Below are 24,354 nucleotides of genomic sequence, written 5' to 3'. Positions count from 1 at the left end.
CTCCTCATAGCAGCTTACAACAGTAGCAATCTCCGGTGAAGCAACAACACATCTCCATGCAGTAGCAGTGTGACACAAACAACAACCCAAACTAAACCAACCATCTATCGAGCATATGCTAACATAAACAACGCCAATAAGAACTTTCTCTCTTCGAAAGAAACAACAACAAAAATAAAAAATAACTCCACCCACATCAACAACATTCTCAAACTAAGATACAGACAACAACATATCATAAGCACCAACAACAACAATAATAACATCCTCCTAGGCAGCAACATACTATAACCACCAACAATAGCATCATTCTCAACAACAAGAACACATCATATGCACCGGCAATAGAAACAACTCTCAACTTAACAACAACATGAGTATCAACAAAAAAATACCATGAGTAGAAGAACTCTCCCCATCAACAACATGTCAAGAGTGTTAACACCACATACATAGGAAAGGCCACAACAAAAATCATGGTCATCCATACTCCCACAAGCAACAAAATCACATATGAATCTAATGAGAAAGCACACTACAAACATGCTCCCTCTGAGCACCTACTTGAGCTGAATTCATCATCATCAACTTGCAAACAAGGCTTCTTGCAGAATGATTCACCTCGTGGATCAAAAGACTAACTCCTAACTAAAGACTTGACCACAATTACAGGGCATTACAAACATTTTACCAAAGACTCTATGGACCTAAAATGCACTAATGTATTCTTACATATTTGAATGGAAATGACCAACAAAACATTAAATGCCTTCATTGGTGCAATATATAACTATGATGTTGAGAGTACATAGTTCTTATGTGACATTATGGACAGAAATAACTCTCCACAATGTCTATTAGACAACAAGATTACTAATGTACAAACTCAACTTTCAACTAACAACCAAACTTCTAATAGAGAGAAATCAGTTCATCATTCAACTAGTCAATCCACTAAATTAATTTTGTATCTACACACACTAGAAACTTGTAGTTGGTGCATTCCTTCTAACACAACCTTGCCACTCGTCTCATTCACTGCTACAGGCTTCCCGTCCACATGATTTTCTTTGTTGACTGATCCATGGAGATCTAAAGCGAGCCTCGGTCATTGTTCCTCATTCACAACTCCACCATGCAGCTTCTCACAACACATTAACAACATTTTTCCATTGTCACCCACACTCAGCTAAGTCCATTTTTACCGTCATTGTGAAGCTCTGTATTTGAATTCTGCAATGTTGATTCTGCTCTTAAAGACTCTTTTACACTGCAATTTTTGGGTTATATTTATCTTGCTTTGAAACTCAAATTTCAAGAACAATGATGATTCCTTGATCTTACTCGAATCTCATTTTCTCCTGCCCAATACCAGGGCCTTCTACTTTAGATTTCACTAGGGTGGCTTCCTCACTCAAGAATTTTTATGTTTCTCCTCTTGATACTCGGTGTAGGTCAATCTTCTACAAACAGTCTTCAAACAAGCATGAGCGAGCTCTACCTAATATCTATAATCAACTATTTTTTTTCATTCTCTCAAGTTGTTGTGTCTCTCCAATTTCCTTCTAAAGCTTCTTTTACCTTGATTAAAATTCATGAGAAGATGAAATTTTTCACATTACTGATAGTATTGTTAGGCATGTCGTTTAACATAATGAGGGATGCAATTCATATACATACAGTGTGGCCATTTATATTCATTCAGGTGACCGATATCATCCTTGTAGCATGACACCATATGACAACCTTTTCTAGCTATCGACCCTTCTTCACCTTTAGCCTCTTCTCGATTTGTTTCTTTTCCCTTCTACGTGGATTTCTTCACACGCAAATCTACAGAAAAAGACTTCACACAGCTGCATATGTTTCATTAAATGCTTCACTTTGGGAATATAGGGCTCTTAAATCTCGTGGTTCATATTGGAATGACTTTGTTTTCACATTGCACATACATGCCCTCCTCCTGGTGAATCTCCACAGGAACACCATCTTCATTTTGTAAACACTAATGCAGTTATCCTTTTGATATAGTATGATACGAAACAAGTTGGAGTTCTATGCTAAAAGGTAATCCAATGTCCATTAGAACCTTCTTTTAACTTACAAAGGGGTGCTCATCCTGATATATATTTTGTTGATAAACCTCGTCTACTAACAATACTAGATTTTCAACATAACAAAATTCAAGTCATTCCTTAACATTATTTCTTCTTAGATACTGACCAGTTGGATTTGCTGGATCTGTAATAACCATGGCTCGAATAGTTATTCCTTTATGAAAGGTTTCCCAAACCCATTTTCTTAGTTTTCCAAAATCCAGACCCTAATTTGCACTCTCTTCCATCTAGTATGATACAAGAGTGCAACCAAATCGGGAGATGGTTGTTGAGTAAAATAAATAATATGGAATTGGAATTAAAATACCATCTTTTTCATCATGAATAATAGTTTTGAGAATCTATATGGATTCTTTTCTAGAACCATCTGTGAGGAAAATAAGATCTAGATTACTAGGACACCCATCATTCCTTTCAATAAATTCATCCACTTCCTTTCGGATTCCTGGAACACCCCGTGAATCATTGTAGGCACCAAGACCACCTGATGTCATTGCAAGATAATGCTGGGATCTTTCTATTACATCAGCTAGGAAAAAAATTCTCACATTAGGATCCTCCATTATCATCGTTCTTGACACAATGGCATAACCTAACGTGGGAATGTCAAAGGCCTTTGACCCAAAGCATATGCGCTACCAATATTTGTAAAAACAAATTATTTTTTTCTTCCTCCTGAAGCTCTGAGGCACACAAATAGAGCTCCCCTCTGACAACATAAGCGAGCTTCTTGAGACTCGTTGACTTTCGCTCAAGTTTTTTTTTATAAATATAATCAACGTGAATATCAACAAAATTGTATATCTATCTTGAAAGTCCAAGTTATTATTCATGAATTATTTCATTGCAGTATAAATTTGAGGGGCGTGAATATTGCTAGCACCAACCACATCATGATCATAGATGTCAGAGGCATCACTGTCACCGTCACTATATTCACGAGGAGAAAACAGTTTAAACTTCTCATCTAGAAGTTTGGGAGTTCTCTGCATTCTTTCTACCACATCTCCATCTTTAGAAAATTGCAATGCCTCATCAACTGGAGATTTATTGTCGTCTTGAAAAGAGACTGATTGAATGATATGATCACATTCTTGATTAATTTCTTCTAATCTAACAAAAGTTTCTTCCTATTCTAATTAGCGCAAGGTCGTTGTCTATGAAGCCTGAAACATAGTTTGTGCCATCATCGACCCGTGTGAAAAACCCTCTCACCTTCCTTTTAAAAACTTGTTGCATGATACATATGCATCCAAATTTCATATTGAACAATTAATTTTGACTAGATCCAGACCACAAAGTCGAATAAATCCACCTACAACTATAAAAACCCATTGCTTAAAAAAAAATTGATAACCAAATCAACCCCTAGTGGACCAGATCAACGCTAAGAATGAAAAACGGATGGGAAAAAAGAAATACATCTCATTTAAGCATTCCAACACCAATCCCGATGTTGATTAAAAATGGACTGGGCCTATTCATTATGCCAATTTTTTATTCACATTAAAAATTAAATTAAGAAATATGCGAACAGTTTTTGAGTTAGAAATTGTAGTGCGTACTCCTCATTGGCATTGAGTCTGCCTCAAGATGAGAGTGTTCCCATGTATACATAATTTTAGGCATTTATCCTTACCACTGCTGCTGCAAATCTCCATGGCAACATTGATTTTTTAAAAAATATTCACATTCTTCTCCCAGTCTTTGGACCAAATATTTCAACCACAGACAATCAGATCATCAAGGCTCAATTTCAAAATTCATGAAGAATCAAATATTATGGATCAATAACATCATAAAAAGGCTTGGAGCTCTATGAATAATCATGTAACCTAAACCTAGGATTTTCTCCTACAAATTCTTAGCAAAGCAACTCCAATTTGACTATCATTTAGAGGTCCTTTTTCTTAATTTTCTCATTTTTTATTACAAATAAACATTATAAAATTTTGTCCTTGTTTTTGTAGGAATATAGCGGATCCCAAAACCATCTCATACATGTTGATCCAATGCCATTCAAAAAACACACAAAGATAGATCATACCTACATCAGCTACTGACAAAATTTGCTTGGAGGAGCTTTCCTTAAAATTGTATATTCTTCATCATACTCCCCCTAAGACCAGGTTTGCATCAGTTTTTAGTGGGAGTCTTTTGCTGCTCCTTTCTCCCCCATACTTTGATTTGTTGAACTTTAACATGCATATCAGATTCTTTTTTCTCATATGGTTGCCCTTGCATCACTTTCTTCCTCTAATTAGATTTCATGTAACATATTGGTAGCTTGTAGTCCTTGGGCTTATGGCTCACATTATCACAAACATAACATCTAATATTTCCAATAAATAGTGGAAATGGCTAAAAAAGTTTACTATTATGATTTCTACTCTTTGTTCCATAAACCCTACAATCAACAGATTAGTGCTCCAAGTCATTAAATGAAAAATAATAGCCATAAAATGAATTATTGTACCTAGCCAAAGGTGAGCTTGCATGATGTTTCTTTTTGTTTGATTTCTTCTTTTGTTGAATGCTTCTTGAGTTTATTGAATTGTGTTTGACTTTCTCATAGCTAAAACACTTTACATTTCTCATATTTTTCTTTGGCACATTCTTCAGCTTCTGATGTTGATGATGGTTTCCTTCACTACTGTGAGAAGTTTCTACTTTGGGTTTCTCAACAATTGCATGATTTTCTATTTATTTATTCAATATGCTCTCTTCTAATTTTTGTTCAAGTTTCTTGCAATTTCTAATATGATCTTTAATCATATTTTTATCCTCATCTTCCATCTTCCTCACCTTCTAGAACTAGGTTTCCATAGCAGAAATTTCACTTTTGAAAACATGCTCTCTCTCCTCAAGAATTTGAACAAATTTCTTCATATATATGTATTCTAAAGTGATACTATCAATTAATATTGATTTAGCTTTACTTTATGCTTCAAGGGTGACTACTCTCTTAAGTTCTTCATCTTCATATTTGAAAATCACCTTCCTCACCTCTTGAGGAATCAACATCAAAACATTGATCATCAACTTCTTCAATGACCCCAAAATCATCATCACTAGAATGGCAAGGAAAATGTCCATGAATGAAAATACTATTTTCCATACCTTTTACCCAGTAAAAGAGGTTCTTTGGGTTTTATAGCATTCTTGATTTGATTACAGCTCTTCTTCTTTTTAGATTGTTTCCTCTTATTCTTTTCCATAATCCCACTATATGCTGTGAAGAGATCAAGCTTCATTGAAAGAACCTCACTTTGATACCAATTGTTGGAAATGAGATCACTGCAGGGTGGGGGGTGAATGAGTGCTAGAATTTATCTAATTTTTAATTCTTTTACAAAAATAAATCAAGGTAAGTAACCCATCAGCTAACACATGAAACCATCACAAAATCAATGTGTAGAAACACCATGAAAGACATCAAAAACATGCACACACAGGACACAAGTGTTCTGGTGGAAAACGCCCTCTAGGGAAAAAAACCAGCCACTACTACTGCTGCTCAAATATTCTATTACACTGAACAAATTACTACATAGAGGAGTTAGCACCCACTAGCTAGAAGAATCAACTACTAAGACAAGTTTTCTAGAAACAAAAAATAGAGAGACTCTTCTTTCACGACTCTACGAACACCCGTTAGTTGGAATCCACCACGACCAACGAGCCTCACTCAATACCACTAGATTCTGGAGAAATCTCCTTCTTGTTTTGATTTGCTGGCTAGAAGGCCCCCACCTTCTCTACACACTATCTACTATGAGCCTCAACACCTCCATACGAACCATGTTTCATGTATTTTCAAATTGAGATCTCAAACCTGCTCAACATGACAAACCCAACAACGTCACTGATCTAAATCTAAAAATGATAAACTGGTATACACACACTACTCAACACAACTATAGATATACAATATGCTAGATAGAAAATTGTAGCACACTCTCACTCTCACACCAACAATCAATCCACAACACCATATTCTCACACAAGTACAAGCCAAAATATCCTCAATAATCTCTAAGTGAATACCATGGGAAAATACCATGGTTATCCCAATACCACAAACACATGTACTAGGGTAATCTCCAAGTCAATACCACAGGTAACTACCATGGTTATTCCGATACCATAGATACATTTACCATGGTAATATCCAAGTCAATACCATGTGTAAATACCATGGTTATGCCAATACCATGAACCTTTGTACCATGGTAGTGTCCTAGCCAATACCATAGGCATATACCATGGTAAGGCCAATACATGTAATGCTAATACCAAGTGCTGACTTGGACCACACACAAGCCAATAGAAATCAACCTCGAACCAAAGGTCCAAAACCAAGTGTTAAATACTAGGGTGATACCAATACCGATACTCATGACTAGTCCCATAACTACACCCTCAGCACATGAAAAACTCAGTTGCAACTACACCCAAAAGATTGCATTTGTGTGGTTAAGAGCCTTCAACCATAGGCATATGACTCACTACATCCAGTTGAGGTAGAGTATACTGAAAAATGAAAACTTCTCAACTCAAAACTCTAAAAACATTCTCCTCGACGCTTCTAGCACTTGAACAAATGTCATAACCACACACAAGCCAAGTTGTAACACAATCATCTACAATACATGCCTAGGTTGACATCAATGCCAACCATTAATCACTGCAACTAACAACAACATCATCAATGCCAACATTTCCTCAGATTTTGTGAAGCTTGGAAGGGCCCATTACAATCTTTTGCAACCTTCTATTGCCTTCTCCCACCTTTATGCGACTTTTAGAACCCTTAGATCACTCTCGAATGCAATACAGGGCATCTTGTTGCATCTTATAGCAGCCTTATAACTTTCCTATAACAACTTGTTTGTATCCTATAGAAATTCCTCTAGGAACCAACTTTCATGCAAATAGGTGGTGGGTCTGCCACTTTACTTTTTTTTTTACATAATTTTTAAAAATATTCTTCTCCCTCTCTCTCTTTTAACAACATTTCATGCAAAACTTTGAGTTAAGTGAGTTGGACCCACTTATATTTTTTCTCTTTTCTTTCTTTTCTTCCTTAACAATATTTCATGCAAAATAATTTTGGATTTCTTTGAGTTAATTGAACTAACCCCCACCTATGTAGATCTTGAGATGTAGCTGTAAAAATACCCAATCACGTACATCAAAACATTTTTCACTACGATGTTGATCTACCTGTTGTTTCATTCAATTTTGCACCAAAGTGGCATTATCCTTTAAAAGTTGGAGAACTTGTTGTTGATGCTCAATGTGATCTTTCACTACTTGAACCTTTTTCTCCTTGATATGCCCTTCTATCTTTAGAGTTTGAGGAGTGGTAATTTCTTTCAATCCTTTACAAGATATGGTCGGATTCATTTCGTGATTCTCGATGTGATCTTTCACATCTTGAACATTTTTCTTCTTGATATGTCCTTCTATCTTGATAGTTTGAGGGGTGGTAATTCTAACCAATGAATTACAAGATATGGTTGGATTCATTTCTTCTTTCTCGATGTGATCTTTCACTTCTTACACCTTTTTATTCTTGATATGTTCTTCTATCTTGAGAGTTTGAGGAGTGGTAATTCTTGCTAATGCTTTACAAGATATGGTCTGGTTCATTTCTTTTTCCTCTGTGGTTGGGTCCTGGTGTATATCCTCTTCTTTTGATGTTTCTTGATCCTTTTCTTCCTCCTCTTCATACTCTATGTAAAATAATTTCTTCTTAGTACAATTATGACCTTTAGTGCATTTGCTATCACAATTGTAACAAAGCCCTTTTTCTCTTTTTTCTTCCAATTGTTGTGGTGTAACCCTTGTAGGTTGTGGAAGGCTAGGAGAAACAACACTTCCATCTTTATAGTTGTGAGGGGTAGACTTCTTTGTTGCCATAATTTTACTTTCCATTATGTAACAAAACCCTTTTACTATTTCCAATTGGTGTGGTGTTTCTCTAAAGAAGGTGTTGCTCTTTGTATCCTCATAATGTGCTATCATTTCCTCCGTGAAAATTGACCACGTAACAAGTTGTTGACGAGAACAAAGCCCTTTATACCATAAAAATTGATCTGGTTCTAAATATGAAGATGCAATACATACCTTTTGTAACAATGGTACACCATGTAGATCAAAATATCGCTCCAGTTGAAGTATCCAATTTACCGGATCCTTGCCATCAAACTTCCTCATCTTGCTTTTTCTTGATTTTAGGAGCTCGATATTCAAACGACTGTAACCCTGTACTTTTGGATCTTTAAGTTCTGAAATTGCAACCTACAGTAGCCCCCTATGTCCTCTTTCCAATGCCACTAGTATGATCCAAATTGGATTCTCCAAGGAAGAGTTATGCCAAATCTCCCACAATGACCTGATTATAGACTAGTTGAGTAGAGCAAACGTGTACGACATGCCACGTGTCACTGTTTCTACCTTTGGCTATAAGAAACATATACAAAAAACTATAATCCGTCCTCTTTTTGTACCTTCTTACGAATTTTCAATCCAATGCCTAGAGACAAAGTTATGACGATTTTCCCCAGGTCACCTGTTTGGAATGTAATTTAGGAGTTTGCAAAAAGACCAACTTCTTCAGATCATATCTCCGCAAATATAGTACAAAGTTATGAAATTTGGACTCGAGATTTAGTAAGATTTCATCTCAAATGGGTTTGTTTTTTAGCTTCTGAAACATTGCATAAAAAAAGTTATAGCGAAAATGCCACGATGACCTGTTTGGAGCAGCGAAACCCTAGAATCCAAAGCTTTGATACCAAATGTTATGAAACCAGCTCACAAAAAGATAGAAAAGAGAGATCAACGCCTTACAATTCAGCCTCTTCGAGGGGGCAACCTCCTTTACATTACACAAATGAACAATTCTTGGATGATACAAATGAAAAGACCTCCTTTCTATATATAGGAGTCTAAGGGGTCATAATATAATCAGAGCCGCCATAACAATAATAATGTAAGGGCACAATAATAACAATCGTAACAATATGGGCACTACATGGGTACATCAATATCATAAGGGGTTTGGACTAATAACAATAAGGGGTTACACTAGTAGTATAGGGGCCTAACACAAACCTTGAGAAAAATGAAAGATGGTTGTAGGTGGTGTTAGCCAATTTCTTGAAAAATGTGCGCAATAATTTGCTGAAATTTTTTAAGCATGTTACCAAAATCTTTATGAATCTCCCCATAAAACATATCTACCAATGGATGCACAATTTTTGAGATATGGCCAAAATGAATTCTTCCTTGTGTATTTAGAAATATTGTAGCAACACAAAAGTTTCTTGTAACAATTGAGGACAATGAGAAAAAAGAATGTGAAATGCTTGGGAATGATCGGTGAAGGTCGTGGATGGTTAGGAAATGGATGAGAGTGAGGTGTGGAATCTTCATGGTTCCTCTAAAAATGCATGCATTTGGCTTGGAGCCAAATATAAAGGTTGACCTGTTCATTCTATTTTGTTGATTTGTTTGCATATTCATCATGGTAAGACGGACATTTCGTGTGTATATTTTTTCTTTTCTCCTTTTTTTTCCTTTTTTCTTTTCTTTTTTCCTAGGCCTATTGGCTACCTCAATGAGGTTTCCAACTAGCAGGTTTGCCTAGGTGCCTTAGAAGAGGTTTTCACTTAGGATCATATTTGTTTTTTCTCTCTTTTTTTTTCAACCCATTGACTGCATCATGGAGGTTTTCAATCAATGAGTCAATTTCAAGTGCCTCAAAGGATGTTTTCACCTGATATTCTATTTTTTCACACTTCTTGTCTTTTTTCTTTTTTCCCCTTTTTATTTCTTTTTTTCTATCCCACTCTTGAAAAAAAATTAATTTCTTTCAAGTTTAGGAATACTTCCAATGAATCCATGTGCACTTCAAGATGAAAAATAAAATTGTGTGTAGGCTTGAAAGATATAGTTTGACATGTACTTAAATATGAGAGACCAACTACTTTGATGATGTCAATAAATGTCCAAGAAGAAAGTGTTTCTCCATTTTAATGATTTTTTGGAACCATATTTCAATATAGTTGTGATGCCCTTGGTTCACTTGCTCATTTGGATCACTCTCTATGTCCTCTTCTACCTTGACATTCAAATCTTCTTCTTTTTGCTAATTATTCCTTGAACACATAGAGGATCTAATGGTAAGAATAATGGATCTTTCTCAATCTCTTATTCTAATTTCTGCTCTCCATCAAATGTAGTCCATGATTCTTTGGTCTCCTCATTTGAATCTTCTTTTTCTTGATGTTGCCCTTTAATGACATTAAGGTAATTGTTTTTCTGCAATACTCTTCCTCATCTACGATGAGTACCATTTATATCAAGAGAAGTTTTATGGAAGTGTTGTACCTCAACATTGTAAGTGGGTTGAGTTACTTTAATGTTTGGGTTCAGAAATGGTTGTACAAGTATTTGAGTGGGAGTGGATCTTTAAGATGGATGTGGTTGAGGCTATGGTTCTAGTGGAGGTGGATGGTAGGGATAACATGGAGCTGAGTATGGAGTATATTGAGGAAAAATTGTGGATTTCTCCCAAAAGGTCCTTGCCAGCTTTATTGACAAGATTGGTTTTAGGGTTAACATGGCCAAGGTTTCCAAGGAAAGGGTGTGTTCCAATTACTTTGAGATGGTTTTGCATAACCGTGAGATTGTGAATTAGGTTCTTACATCATACTGGGTTGACTAGGCTGCCATGGTCTTCTTAGAGCTACGTAACATAGTTTTTGGTGATTGACTTGCTACACTGTCCTCTTGGTAAAATTCCTTCAAACTTGGTAATGATGGAAAATATTTAGTATCATGTGATTTTCCATGGATAAAAAAAATATAAACGTCCTCGTTTTTCTCATTTTACATTCTTAACATTTCTACTTGTTCCCTTATATTACTAAGAAATTTTGTTTTAAAGTAATCAAGAAAAATTTCCAAGTTCAGATTGGCTAATCGATCTCAATGTTGATTTACTTACTCTTGCCCTTCTTCTTGATATGCACGTGAATATTTCACAAATTTCTTCAAATGATAATTGATATACATCACCTCTACTCATGAGATCAAGGATATCAATCCACTCATCCCTAATTGTTCCAAGTAAGAGGGTTTTTAATGTGTCAAATCCTAAATGATGTAATTTTTCCCAGTTAACATTATACATAAATCTCTCTATTATATCCTGAAGGCTCTCATATTATATTTGAGTCATTCTAAAAATTTCCTCTTTAAGATTATGATATTTATATTTTTCTATAAATATCTTTTGCGTTAGGATATTCCAACACATAGGAAATAGTTAAGTATAACTTGGTATAGTGTAGAGTTAGGTAAAGTGTGTTTCTTTACTATGTACTTTTCTAACTTACAATCCGACAGTCACAATATGTAGTGATCCAATGGTTCTTTCTCTCCTCGATATTACCGACACTGGATTTGTGGCTTAGCACCCGATTGGTTCATGATCTCTATTTAAAGAGCATGGAGGGTCATTTGTAGGGTATCCATTAATGAGATAAGCTTATGTAAATTTTCATTCTTTTATTAATAAATTTCCTGAAGTGGCCGCGTTGGCTCAGGTCGTGGACTGTTTCCCTCCTTGAGGGTTTTAACCACGTCAACAATACTGGTGTATTGATCTATGATCTATTTGTGAGCGGTGTCCTTTGGTGTTCTGTCTGAGGACCTTATCTTGTAAATTCCTACATGGTATCATAACCAAGTTGAGGGCTGCATCTGTTGATGATCCAAATCTGAAGTCAGTAGAACTGCATCCGATTTCCGTTTCCTAGATCTATCGTTTCTGACTACTTTTGGGCTAAGAGTTATACTCTATTGTGTTAGGAGCATCTGTTCAAGTGAGGAACCCCTTTCGTTTCACGCGAAAAGGTTTCCAGTAGCCCCAGCTACGTCATTTTTAAGATCTAGAGGTATACAATGCTTATTTGCAATTTCTAGTTTTTTCTCTCTATTTATTTCGGTTTATTTACCTCTTTGTTTTTTTTATTACTAGATCTACACCTTTGATTTCTGCGTATGCTCTTTGCCCTATGACTCTGTGCAATCTGGGAAAATTAGAAATAGGAAGCAAGTTTTTTTCTCATGCGTATGCTCTTTTCCGTCGCGCCTTAGGGTGATATCGGAAAATCAGAAACGTTGAGGAAAATTGTTAGTTTCCGAGTAAAGCTAACTTCAAAACATAAGGTTTGATTTTTTTGTATGTTCGTTTTGGGTTCTGTGGTTTTTGTTTTGCAAGCAAAAAAGAGCTTTATCATGTAAGCATGCACCCCAATGCTTCGGTGACTAAAAAAAAAAAAAAACCTCCACTTTTCCAAAAATTACTAACCTTTTAAACTAGCTCACTTGATCCAAAGTTACTTTATGAGAATAGAGGTCTTGAGTTCAAGTCTTTCTCTTTGTTGAGCTAATTAGATTAAGTTTGGAAAGGGGGAGGGTTGTTTTTAAAATATAACATTATCATTCATTTCCGCACATTCCCACACTTCATCGGCATCTTCAACAACTTTTCTTCAAAAAGCCATAACTTCTTCATCTGGAAGCCATTTTCAGAGCCGTTATTTTTGAATCAGCCTAATTTTTCTAGATCTTTCCATTGGAACACTTAGTTTTAGCATCTATAGCTTCAGTTTCTATTCAAATGGAAATTCTGTGCCAAGTTATTCTTGACAGCACCAACTACTTCCAATGGTGGTCCTACTTTGTGGATTTACTTAGAAGTAAAGGTCTTTACAGAATATCCTCACACCAAGAAACCAAACTGAAAGATGAAGATAAGGTAGCCAAATGGGAAAATAGGAAGGATCAAGCACATGGGTTGATAGGGATGCTTATTTCTCTAGACCTTAGATTCCATATTGCAGAACTTGACACTCCTAATGAAGCAATAAAACAGATCACTAAGGTTTTTGGAACTAAAAATGAACTTAGAGCCCATCAACTTGAAAATGATTTCTTACATTGGACCCCAATAATTTTTCTTCCATTGAAGATTTTTTGTCCAAGTTCAAGACCCTTAGACTTCTCTTCAAAAGTGTTAAGGTTAAGAAAGAATATGGTAACCTTATATATTCCATTCTTACTAAATTGGGACCAGCCTACTCTGTGTTTGTTTCCACCTTCCATTCTACAAGAGAAGCCTTCATTTCTCAACGAAAAGACTACAAGTCCCCTTCCTTTAATTCCTTTTGTGATTCTTTAATAAGAGAACAAGAAAAACTCTTACACCTTAGTCTTCTTAACCTTGGAAACTCTTCTAAGAAAGCCTTAGCCACCCAACAACAACCAAATTCAAAGAATCCTAAGAAGTCATATCCTAAAAAGAATGGTCCTAAACCAAACAAGGGTCCTAAACAATTTCAGCCTCAAAATGAAAAATCATTTCAACAAAATGATAAGGAAAATAAAAACAAAGGGAAGAAGACTAATAGACATTGCCACTTTTGTAATCAAGATGGCCACTTAGAATCCAAATGCTTTAAGAAGATGGAAGCCTTGGAAGTAGCAATGAAGAAGCATAACATCCTTTTGGAGCACTTTTCAACTTCAACTTCATCTTCAAGAATAACACTTTCTGCATGTGGTTGTCAAACATCTCAGTCTGGATACGCACTAAATGTATCTTCTTCTTCTAATTCTCATGAGTGGCTCATTGATTCTGGAGCTTCTTATCACATGGCCAAAAACAAAGCCATGTTTTCTTCTTTAAATGATTGTAACACCAAAAATATATATGTTGGTGATGATATATCTGTTAGTGTTATAGGGACTGGAACTGTTCATATAGACAATGGTCAATTTAATGATGTATTATGTGTTCCAACCTTATCTTGCAACCTTCTATCTGTTGATTAGATAACTCATTCAGGTGAAGGTGAAATCGTTGAATTTTTACCTCACAATGTTGTAATTAAGGACCTAAGAGAACCTAGACAAATTTTAGCTACTGGCATTGCCGATGATTCTACAAGGTTATATAATTTTAACAACTTTAGGTCATAAAATCTTCCCTCGGTATTTTTTGCTCATAATGATGAAGTGAGCAAACTTTGGCATGAGTGATATGGTCACTTAAACTATCGCTCCCTTCAGAGTCTATGTAAAGAAAATATGGTGACAGGTATTCCCATGGTATCTTGCAGAGATGGTGTTTGTTCCGAATGTGTACTTGGAAAACATCATCGGGATAGTTTTGAAAAATGTGCCTCTTGGCACACCTCAACCCCTTTATAGCTTGTGCATTGTGATTTATGTGGTCTCCTTCTAGTTGTTTCATTCTTTGGCTACAAGTATTTCTTAACTTTCATTGATGATTTCTCCAGATACACTTGGGTATACTTCTTAAAACTCAAGAGTAAAGTATTTAACATGTTCTTGGCCTTTAAGGCCTTTGTTCAAAAATAATTTGGACATCAAATTCTTAAACTAAGATCTGATAATGGTGGAGAATATGTTAACAACAAATTCATCAACTTTTGAATTGAGATTGGAATTCAAATGCAACATATTGTTCCATATACTCCACAACAAAATGGTGTAGCTAAAAGGAAGAATCACACCTTAAAGGAAATGGCTAATTGTATGCTTCAATCTAAAGGACTTAGTCTTAATTTTTGGGCAGAAGCAATTAACTGTGAATATTACATAATAAATTGCACCCCTATAATGGTTTTAAAGAATATCACTCTAGAAGTAGCATGGAGCTCAATTAAACTAGATGTAAGTCACTTTCGTGTTTTTGGATGTGAAGCATGGGCCCATATTCTAGATGAGAAACATAAATCTTTAGAACCTAAGTGTGAAAAATGTATTTTTGTTGGATATTCTAAAGATGTCAAAGGATATAGACTTATTCCACTTAAGTCCAAAAATGTTATCATTAGAATAGATGTAAAGTTTGTTGAAAATATATCGGCCTACAAGCCTAGTTCGACGGATGTGCCACCTCTCTCTATGTCTTCTAGTTTTGAAAATATTTGTTCTTCAGATGATGAAAGCGAGGATAACAATCCTCCCCCACATTCTTAGGATCCTTCTTCAGCTCCTCATCTTCTAAAATGGGTCCATGCTACTCGGGATGCAGCAGGCGCTCTTTCTGGTGATCCTACATATCAACGATGTACATGTTCTCAGTTCAATAGAGCCTCTTCTTTACTGGCTCAGGCCATCCAGATTGGGATGCAGCTATAAATGAAGAATATCGTTCATTATTGGAAAATGATACATGGGATCTTGTTCCTCTACCAAAGGGACGAAAACTTGTTAGATGCAAGTGGGTTTACAAAACCAAGTATGACCTAGATGGAAAAGTTGATAAACATAAAGCTCGTCTTGTTGCTAAGGGTTTTTCATAAGTTGAGTGCATTGACTATACTGAAACCTTCTCCCCTATTGCCAAAATGAACTCTATCCACCTTGTTCTTCCCCTTGATGCCTCCTTCAAATGGGAAGTCCATCAGATGGATGTTAAATCTACCTTCTTGCATGGGGACTTGCATGAAGAAATCTATATGGAAAAAACTACTGGATTTATTCAAACAAACTCTAGCCTTGTATGTCAACTTAAGAAATCCCTTTATGGTCTCAAGCAAGCTCCTTGGGCTTGGTATGCCAAAATGGATAGCTTTCTTTTAGAAGCTAGCTTTTCTAGGTGTCATTCTGACAATACTGTCTACACGAAGAAAGTGGGCAAGTCTCTTATCATTCTTTTTCTTTATGTTGATGATCTTATCCTTACTGGTAGTGATCCCAACCTTATAAACCATGTGAAGTCCAGCCTTAAAAAGAAGTTTGAAATGCTAGACTTAGGACACTTGCATATTTTATTGGTCTTCAAGTCTTGCAATCCAAGGAAGGTATTTCCCTTTCCCAGTCCAAGTATGCCTGTGATCTTCTACACCATTTTCACATGGACGATTGTAAGCCACCCCTTTCTCCCTTTCATTCTGGAGCCAAACTTTCATTCACTTGTACTTCCCTTGAAGTTGATGCTACCTTATACCATCAACTTGTAGGAAACATTTTGTATCTGACCCATACTCGTCCTGACCTTTCCTTTTATGTTGGCCTTATTGCTCGGTTTATGCAAAACCCACATGAAAGTCATTGGAAAGAAGCTAAAAGAATACTTCATTATGTTGGAGGTACAATTCAGTTTTGGATTCATTACAGTGCAGAAGCATCTCCTCTATTGGTTGGTTTCACTGATTCTGATTGGGCTGGTGACCCTGATGATCGGAAGTCTACTACAGGTTATGTGTTCACTCTTGGTTTAGGACCTATTACATAGGCTTGCAAGAAACAAAGTGCCATTTCTGTTTCTTCAACAGAGGCAGAGTATCGTGGTGCCGTAGAAGCTAGTAAGGAAGCCTTGTGGCTTCGTCAGATCCTGTCAGAGTTTGGATTTCAGCAGCAGCATCCGACTACACTTTGGTGTGATAATCAAAGTGCCATTCAATTATGCAAAGATCCAGTCCAGCATCAGCATAGCAAACACATTGAACTACACATGCACTTCATCGAAAAGCTCATTGACGACCATGTTCTTGAAGTGCAATATTGTTCAAGAGATGATCAAGTTGTAGACAACTTTACAAAGGCTCTCACAGAGGCGAAGTTTATTAAACTTCGAAATATGGTTGGTGTTCAAGAAGTTGTCACTAATGGGGGATAGGCTCTAATGCCTCATTCCTTCTCCTATCATGTCATATTTGTACATCCTTCAATCCTATCCCAAGTTACTCTTAAGGGGGGATGCTAGGATATTCTGACACATAGGAAATAGTTAAGTATAACTTGGTCTAGTGTAGAGTTAGGTAAAGTGTGTTTCTTTACTATGTACTTTTGTAACTAGCAATCTGACGGTCACGATATGTAGTGATACAACAGTTCATTCTCTTCTCGGTATTACTGACACTTGATCCGTGGCTTAACACCTGATTGGTCCATGATCTCTATTTAAAGAGTATGGAGGGTTATTTGTAGGGTAACCGTTAATGAGAGAAGCTTATGTAAATTTTCATTCTTTTATTAATAAATTGCCTGAAGTGGCCATGTTGGCTCGGGCCATGGACTGTTTCCCTCTTTGATGGTTTTAACCATGTCAACAATACTACTGTATTGATCTATGATCTGTTTGTGAGCGGTGTCCTTTGGTGTTCTTTCTGAGGAACTTACCCTGTAAATTCCTACATTTTGCATATCATTCCATGATCTTATTGAATTAGTCCCTAAACTCATGAACTATTTAAGAGATCTATCCTTCAATGTTACTAGAAATAATCTCAATTTTTAAGTGTTTAATAAGTAACCATAATATCTACAAATTATTTCAAATTCAAAGAGAAAGGTTCTTGGATCCTCTGACCTCATACCATGGATGTTGGGAAGGAAATATGGAGGGATGTTCTTCATATGAACATTGATATCAGTGTCTTGAATGGGAAATCCAAGAGGATGTTCCTACATGTTATCATCTCCATTAATTTCTTATAAATTCTCTACCACATATTCTTCTTGTACTTGACAAAGTGGATGGTGATATGGTTCTCACTGCACCATGTGGTCAAATGAGGGGGGTTTTGGAGAAATATTTTTCTATTTTTATAAAAAAAAAATTAATGATAAAGCAAATGCAATGCAATTTTTTGGTTTTTGAAATGAAATATTTCTAATGAAACGTTTTCTTACTAAAAGTAAAATAAATGAATCAAATAGGGAAGAAAATAATGAATACTTTCACACCTCCTCAACAACGATGCCAAAAAGTTATGAGCCCTTGTATTGCAAAAGGAATGTTGTAACTCCTAAGGCTACTGACTTTAATTACCAACCTAAGGTCCATACAAACTTAAAAAGTGTTGGCACTATATGTGAAACATGCAATGTGTCTTTCTTTTTGATCTCATGTAATGAAGTGAATATCATGAAATCAAGCCTAAACTAATTGCAAAAATGGAAATGCTTGAAATGGAAATGTTAACCTATTACAGGAAATAAAAGGCAAGGAAAAAAAACCTATTCTAATTTTGTAAAGTAAAGAGCATGAACCAAATCTACATCACCTCATTAAAAGAGACCTTATGCTAGTAACAATGTTCATTAAGCATTTCAAAAAGTAATCATGTAAACCATCCTTGGACCATTCAATTCATGAACCTATTTACTAACCCTAATTGCATAGGCATATTTCAGTGGTGAAAAGGCGAATCCTAAGTGGTCTCTAGTATTCTGAAAACTTGGTTTCAAAGCCTAGGGGTCACTGTATATGGTCAAGCTGAAAATATCAAGCTCAAAGGGAAATTTTGGTCGAGTTTGGAGGGTCTCTACGCAGTGGTATAGGATTGGGACAAAGTGTTACAAGATTGTCTTGTTTTGCTACAAGATCAGGTCTGGGATCACTCTGTGGACTTAGAAGGTGATATAGAGGTGAGGAAATATGTAATAAGGTAGCAGAAAGGTGTATGAATCCATTTACAATCCTAGTGTTCCTCAGGAGCCTATCTTGCTGTTGGAATTTATAAGTCTATCCGTAAGAAATTATTCATGTACTACCTGATTTATTTCTTCCTACTTGTTCATTTAATTAACAAGTTATTTACCATGTAAATACTGAAAATAAATACAAGTACAGTATCAACACATATAGATCATCAACTGAAATAAACAAGCACACAAGTGACATCGTAATTTTTTGACTAATGTCCCCAGAAAAACCCAATGTGGGAAAACCGTTGCAGCTATCCGAGGGTTTTATTATTAAGCAATTTCAGAATACAATGTGGGTGCCAGAAATGGCTCACCCAACAAAGAATGCCCTCAGTAGTAGTACCTCTCAATCGGAGATAGATATTTAAGGTAAATAACTAGATGAATGATCCCATAGCAATGCTGCAGCACTTCTTCTGCCCTCTCTCACCTTGATAGGGACCGCATCACCATATCCAGCTCTCTAGCTCTAATATGTCCCACGAAATCTCCCAGCATTAGCCTCTCTCGCCCAACTTCAGACCATCGTTAGCCTATTTGGCCCATCTTCAGCCTCTCGGGGCTCTCCGTCTCCCATGCTGGCCCTCCTCAGGCTCTGCACAACTCCTGGATACCTCTCCATGGCCTCTGGCTACCTCTACGTGGCCTCTAGCTAGTTCTGTGTCAACATTCTCCCATATTTTGCGCTAATGCTCCTGGTACTATATCTACCTCTCTTCTACTATATTCACTACCCCTCCACTGCAACTCTAATCACTCCTTCGATTTCCTTAGCAAGCCCTACCCTAGAAAATCAAATTATTGATCAACTCGATGTATTCTCCAACTGATCCTCAAGCCTCCCCTTATACTTTTCTCATTGGTCCATCAATGACCAAGATTAAATCTCTAATCAATGGATAAGATTAGATTTGGCTTGATCCATGACTTTTGGACCATTTTAACTCAGTTTTATATTAATTCACATTAATATTTTATTTTTCTTAAGTTTAGACTTAGGAACTCCATTAAAAATATTAATTATTTTAATATCTCCCAAACTGGTTAGATTCTGCCCAAACCATTTTTGCAACTTGGAGATCTTATGTGTTATATCCTCTCCACCAGTTTTTGTGGCTAGAACACATCCGATGCTATGCCAAATCAACACTCCCTCTTTGCGAGGATTGTGCTCTAGTAATGCTCCTCACTGAGTATCACCCTGATCATCTAGCATCGGTCCTTGTGCTGATGCTAGGCCTCCCTGCCCAACATCCTCTGCACTTATGCATCACGTATTGCTACCCATGGCCCTACCACTCACACTACTGCATCCATACGGTAGCTACCTCTGCATCCATGCTGCTGCCCATGGCCCCACCACTACCATTGTTGCATCTGCACTGCATCCCTTCTCATCTTGCTGCATTGTGCTGCCCATAGCACTGCCATTGCTAACTACTGCACTGCAACTTAGTTACTGAGAAGTAAGTAACTGGTCCTCCCAACTTTGACATCTCTATCAGGCTAGAGACACTCCCGATGCTAAAGCTCCCTCTATTGCTAATAAGTGCTCCCTCTATCACTGAAAAGTGATCCCTCTCTGACCTCTGTGCTACTGCAACAACTCCATGCATCTCGCATTGCTACCTCACGTTGTCTTGAGACTCCTTCACTGTAGCACTCTGTGTCACTCCATCCGCATCCATCTCTATGAACATCTACCAGTCCTGCTACTCCTCTTCAAGGCTCCCGTAGCTAGGTATAATCCAAGAGGTTGGGTACCTTGAGGATCCTACCCCTCATCACTTGTAGTATGTCTGACTATAGCTCGATGTCTCCTCACCTCTTATCATGAGGTGCATGAGCACTCATGGCATAGTTGTCATCATTCTCCACTTCCTTCTTCGTCTTAGCCAGCATAGCCTTGGTCTCAGAAGCCTCTCCCTTTCTCTTCTTCCTAGGACACTGGTTCACATAGTGACCCAGTTCCCCATAATGGAAGCACTTAACCTTGGAGATGTCCTTATTCTTTCTTTTCTCCTGCTTTCTCGCAGATGCAAGAGTCACATCTTCTTCTTCCTCCTTAATTGTGACCGCTTTTTTGCTACTCCGTAACTTGGACACCCGTTTGATCTCTTCTTCACGAAGAGCTGCCCATAGTTCCTCCCAATATGGAAGGCTCGTCCTGCCAAGTATGTTCTAGACAAATGCCTCCCAATCCTCTAAGACTATGTTCAATGCATTCCTCACCATTATTTCCTGATCGAGTGTGGTCCCTATGGAAGTTAGCTAATCACAAATCTCCTTCAATCCACCGAGGAAGACATCTATCTGCTCTCCCTTCTGCATTTGATATGACCGCAGCTAGTATAATCTCTTTAGGGCCTCCCACATCTCATTTTCTGTCTCCTTCTTGGCAATGTGTGGCACCACATGATCCTTAACACCATCAAGGATGATGCACTTTTCCCTAGCCATTGCCTCCTCGTACTTGTCATTTTCAGCTGGGTCAACCACGATCGCTATTGTTTTCAAGGAAAAGTGTTTGATGTGATACCTGTGTAGAATGGACAAGATCCTAGCCTTCTAGACTACGAAGTTTGAAGCTTGGTCCAGTTGATGAGCCCCAAATTTGGTAACATTTTGGGCTCATTTGGCCTACTTACCCTTGCTCAACCCTTCATTTTTCATCACTTATGCATCATTTTTTAGTATATTTATGTCATTTGTACGAATGAGGGCAGTCACTATTCCTAGGTGGCTAACACATGTTTATTTCAGGTTTTTTGACATTTAATGGAGCAAAACCACGCAGACAAGGGCTAGGAGACAACAAAGATGGGATTGAGGTTTTGTAGGAAGGTTGTCCACAGCATTGAATGGCCTTCCTCTTGATCTCCACCCCAACTCCGAGCTCCAACCACCACCGAGCTAGAAGGCAGCCAAACGGATTGTGAGGGAACAATAGATTACTCTTAGTTTGGACAGCCAAACCCCACTAATTTAGGAGGCCAGCTTGGCCCTTGTAATGTATAAATGATGGGGCTGTAGCCTTCGAGGGGAACTTTTGAAACTTTGTTGTTTATTCTGGACTACGAGCTGATAGCTCTGTTTTGCTCTTTGTAAGCCATTTTTGGCATGTTATGAGACTTATGACTATTATATTTTAATGAAAAGCAGGCAGATTTGAGTTCAGTTCTGAGTTCTTAGAGGAGCCATAGCTCTCGGGGTTGGGCCCAACCTGAGAGCAATAGGCCTCCTTTCTTTGTATTGTTACTTTTCTTTCAGCATTGTATTTCTTTCCCTTTACATGCATTTGGAAACACAGTTTGCTGAGTTGAATTTCTTGGTGTGATTAAGTAGGTTAGTTTTATGAACAAAGTTGCTTTCAGTAGTTTAGATTAGAGTAAGGAGATTAGAGTTAATCAGAGCTCCAAAAAGGGTTGATTGCACACTCACTTCCACCTCTGTTTAGAGACTGGAATTGCAGCCCGTGCCACCCACCAAAAACACTGTTTTACATGTTCATGCAAGCTTTGATGCAATGTTCTCAGTTGTAGCAGCATCCATGCGTTCAGATCTTGTGGAATAAATCTTTGTTTCGGTACCATGCAAGAGTTTCCTTACAAAATCACGTTGCTATTCTATGGTTTTATAAAAACAGTTAGAATAGGTTGATGAAATCTCGATTTTGTGCAAGACATGGATGATTTGTTTCATTTACACTGTGCAGTACTTCTCCCTCATTCCCTTATCCTTTTAAGCCATGCCTAGGCCATCCACTCATCCCTCAGTTAGACCACTTACCTCCTGAACTCTTCTATCACCCACCTGATTCTACCTTTTCGGCCTTCCATTTCCTCTTACCTCCTCTAGACCAACCAGCTTTGCACACCCCCTCTTCATCTCATCTCTCTATCCATAATCCATCACAAGCTCCCGTCCTACCTTCTTGACCATCCATATAGCCTCTTCCACTCATCCATCACCCAAAAATCCTATTGCAGAACATCCTGTAGGAATTAGCAGACTTCCTGTAGAAATTCTGAACATCCTGTAGAACCCCTGCAGACTTCCTGTAGAAGCTTGTAAACATGGTTGCCAAGCATCTGAACTTTATGAACTTCTCTGAAAGGATGCTAGGGATCCCTTAGACCCTCTCTGAGCCTTCCTAACCTTTTCCAAGCATTCCCCTCCTTGATCTATCCCTGCACAGTCAAGACCCAGTTAGAAGCACACACATAATAATTCCAACAACTTGAACAAAAATACAAAAACATGTTTTCTTTAGATCAAAGTAGTCTAGACACATGCACCTCACCTTCCTAGAAGTAATGGCACCTCTTCCAGTATTTTGCATTCCCACCTTTGCATCAGTAGGACTAGCTGGTAGAATTAGGGTTTGCTAGGGTTTTCATTTCTTGTTGGCTTTCAGTTCCTTCCTGCAGTAGGTTAATTTCCTTTGAGATAGCTTTCGTTCATCGGTTAAAAAGCTTCTTCTGAGAACTCATAGAAGTTGGCTTGAGCCCTAGCGGACTTGTGCCAGCTGACCAAGTGACAGCTGCGACAAGAGCTAGTACTTGTGCATACAGCACCGTCGCTTCCAAGTTTGTTACGAACTACCGGGTTGATAAAATTAGAGAAGGAAGCCCCAGGAGTTGTAGCATTATTGCTACAATACTGGAGCCCACCATCTTTTTGGCACCGTTGCCGGGGAAGCGCCAGAGTATTAGTAATTGTTGCTTTTCTTCTATTTTCCTACTCTCGCTTTCTGTCAAGTAGTTTACTTCATTTCCATTCTGCAAAAGTAGCATAGATATTTCCTGCTTTCATAGATTAACATTTCAATTCCGCAATTTCATTTTTGCAAGCATAGATTAGCATTTCAATTCTGCAAGCATAGACTAGCCTTTCCATTCCCGCAATTTCATTTGAGCAAAGTAGATTAGTTCTTTCCTGCTTTCATTTCAATTCTGCATTTTCATTTCAGCAAGATAGTTAGTTGTAGATCAATCTGTTCAGTTTTTGCAGGTACCAGAGAAAAAAACAAAAGCAATCAAAAGTCTTTCCATTTCATGCCTCGTAGGAATCGAGATAAAATAGGCAAATTCTTACCCAACACCCCCACTACATCACTGAGTCACCCTTCTCTCTTCTTCGGTGACAGTGATCCAGAAGAACCTATAGGTGAACCTCCTGAGATATACGAAGATCCTATAGTAGAAGAAGAGTTAGAGACCATTCCATCTGAAGCTATGGCTGATAATAGGGGATAAGATGAGAGAATAGAAGGTGCCTTCCCCATCCGAGAGACCAATGGAGACATGAAAATGAAGAATATTAGCCCCTCTTCTTTACCTCACTTCCATGGACTGACTACTGAAGATCCTGATACCTTCCTGTTTGAGTTTGTTGTCCTTTGTCGAACCTATGACTATACTGAAGATGAGCAGAAGCTGAAACTCTTCCCCTCAACCCTTAAGGATGCAGCATTACGCTGGTTCATGGACTTACCTGGGAACAGTATCACCACTTGGGCTCAGATGCAGCAAGCTTTCAATACCAAGTACCGGGACTACTGTAGGTCCAAGGAAACCAAGGGAGAAATCTTTCGGATGACCATGGGAAATGATGAGTCCTTAGAGGATTACGAGGAAAGGTTCCAACTTAGCTATAAACGGGCCAGGTGCACACTTGACCCTGAATCCCT

The 24,354-nt window shown here is 37.6% G+C and overlaps 1 pseudogene; it reads right to left on the bottom strand.

Annotated features, from left to right (window-relative positions):
• Positions 1-2,014: 2,014 nt before the first annotated feature.
• On the bottom strand, positions 2,015-3,109 carry LOC149223546 (glutamate--glyoxylate aminotransferase 2 pseudogene; annotated as a pseudogene).
• Between the last annotated feature and the right edge of the window lie 21,245 nt (positions 3,110-24,354).

Source organism: Pinus tabuliformis, chromosome Q (genome assembly GCF_031772625.1).
Source record: "Pinus tabuliformis cultivar Carrire ecotype Pingquan chromosome Q, CPIR1, whole genome shotgun sequence".
NCBI classification, from domain to species: domain Eukaryota; kingdom Viridiplantae; phylum Streptophyta; class Pinopsida; order Pinales; family Pinaceae; genus Pinus; species Pinus tabuliformis.
This window is presented reverse-complemented; position numbering and strand designations above follow the sequence as displayed.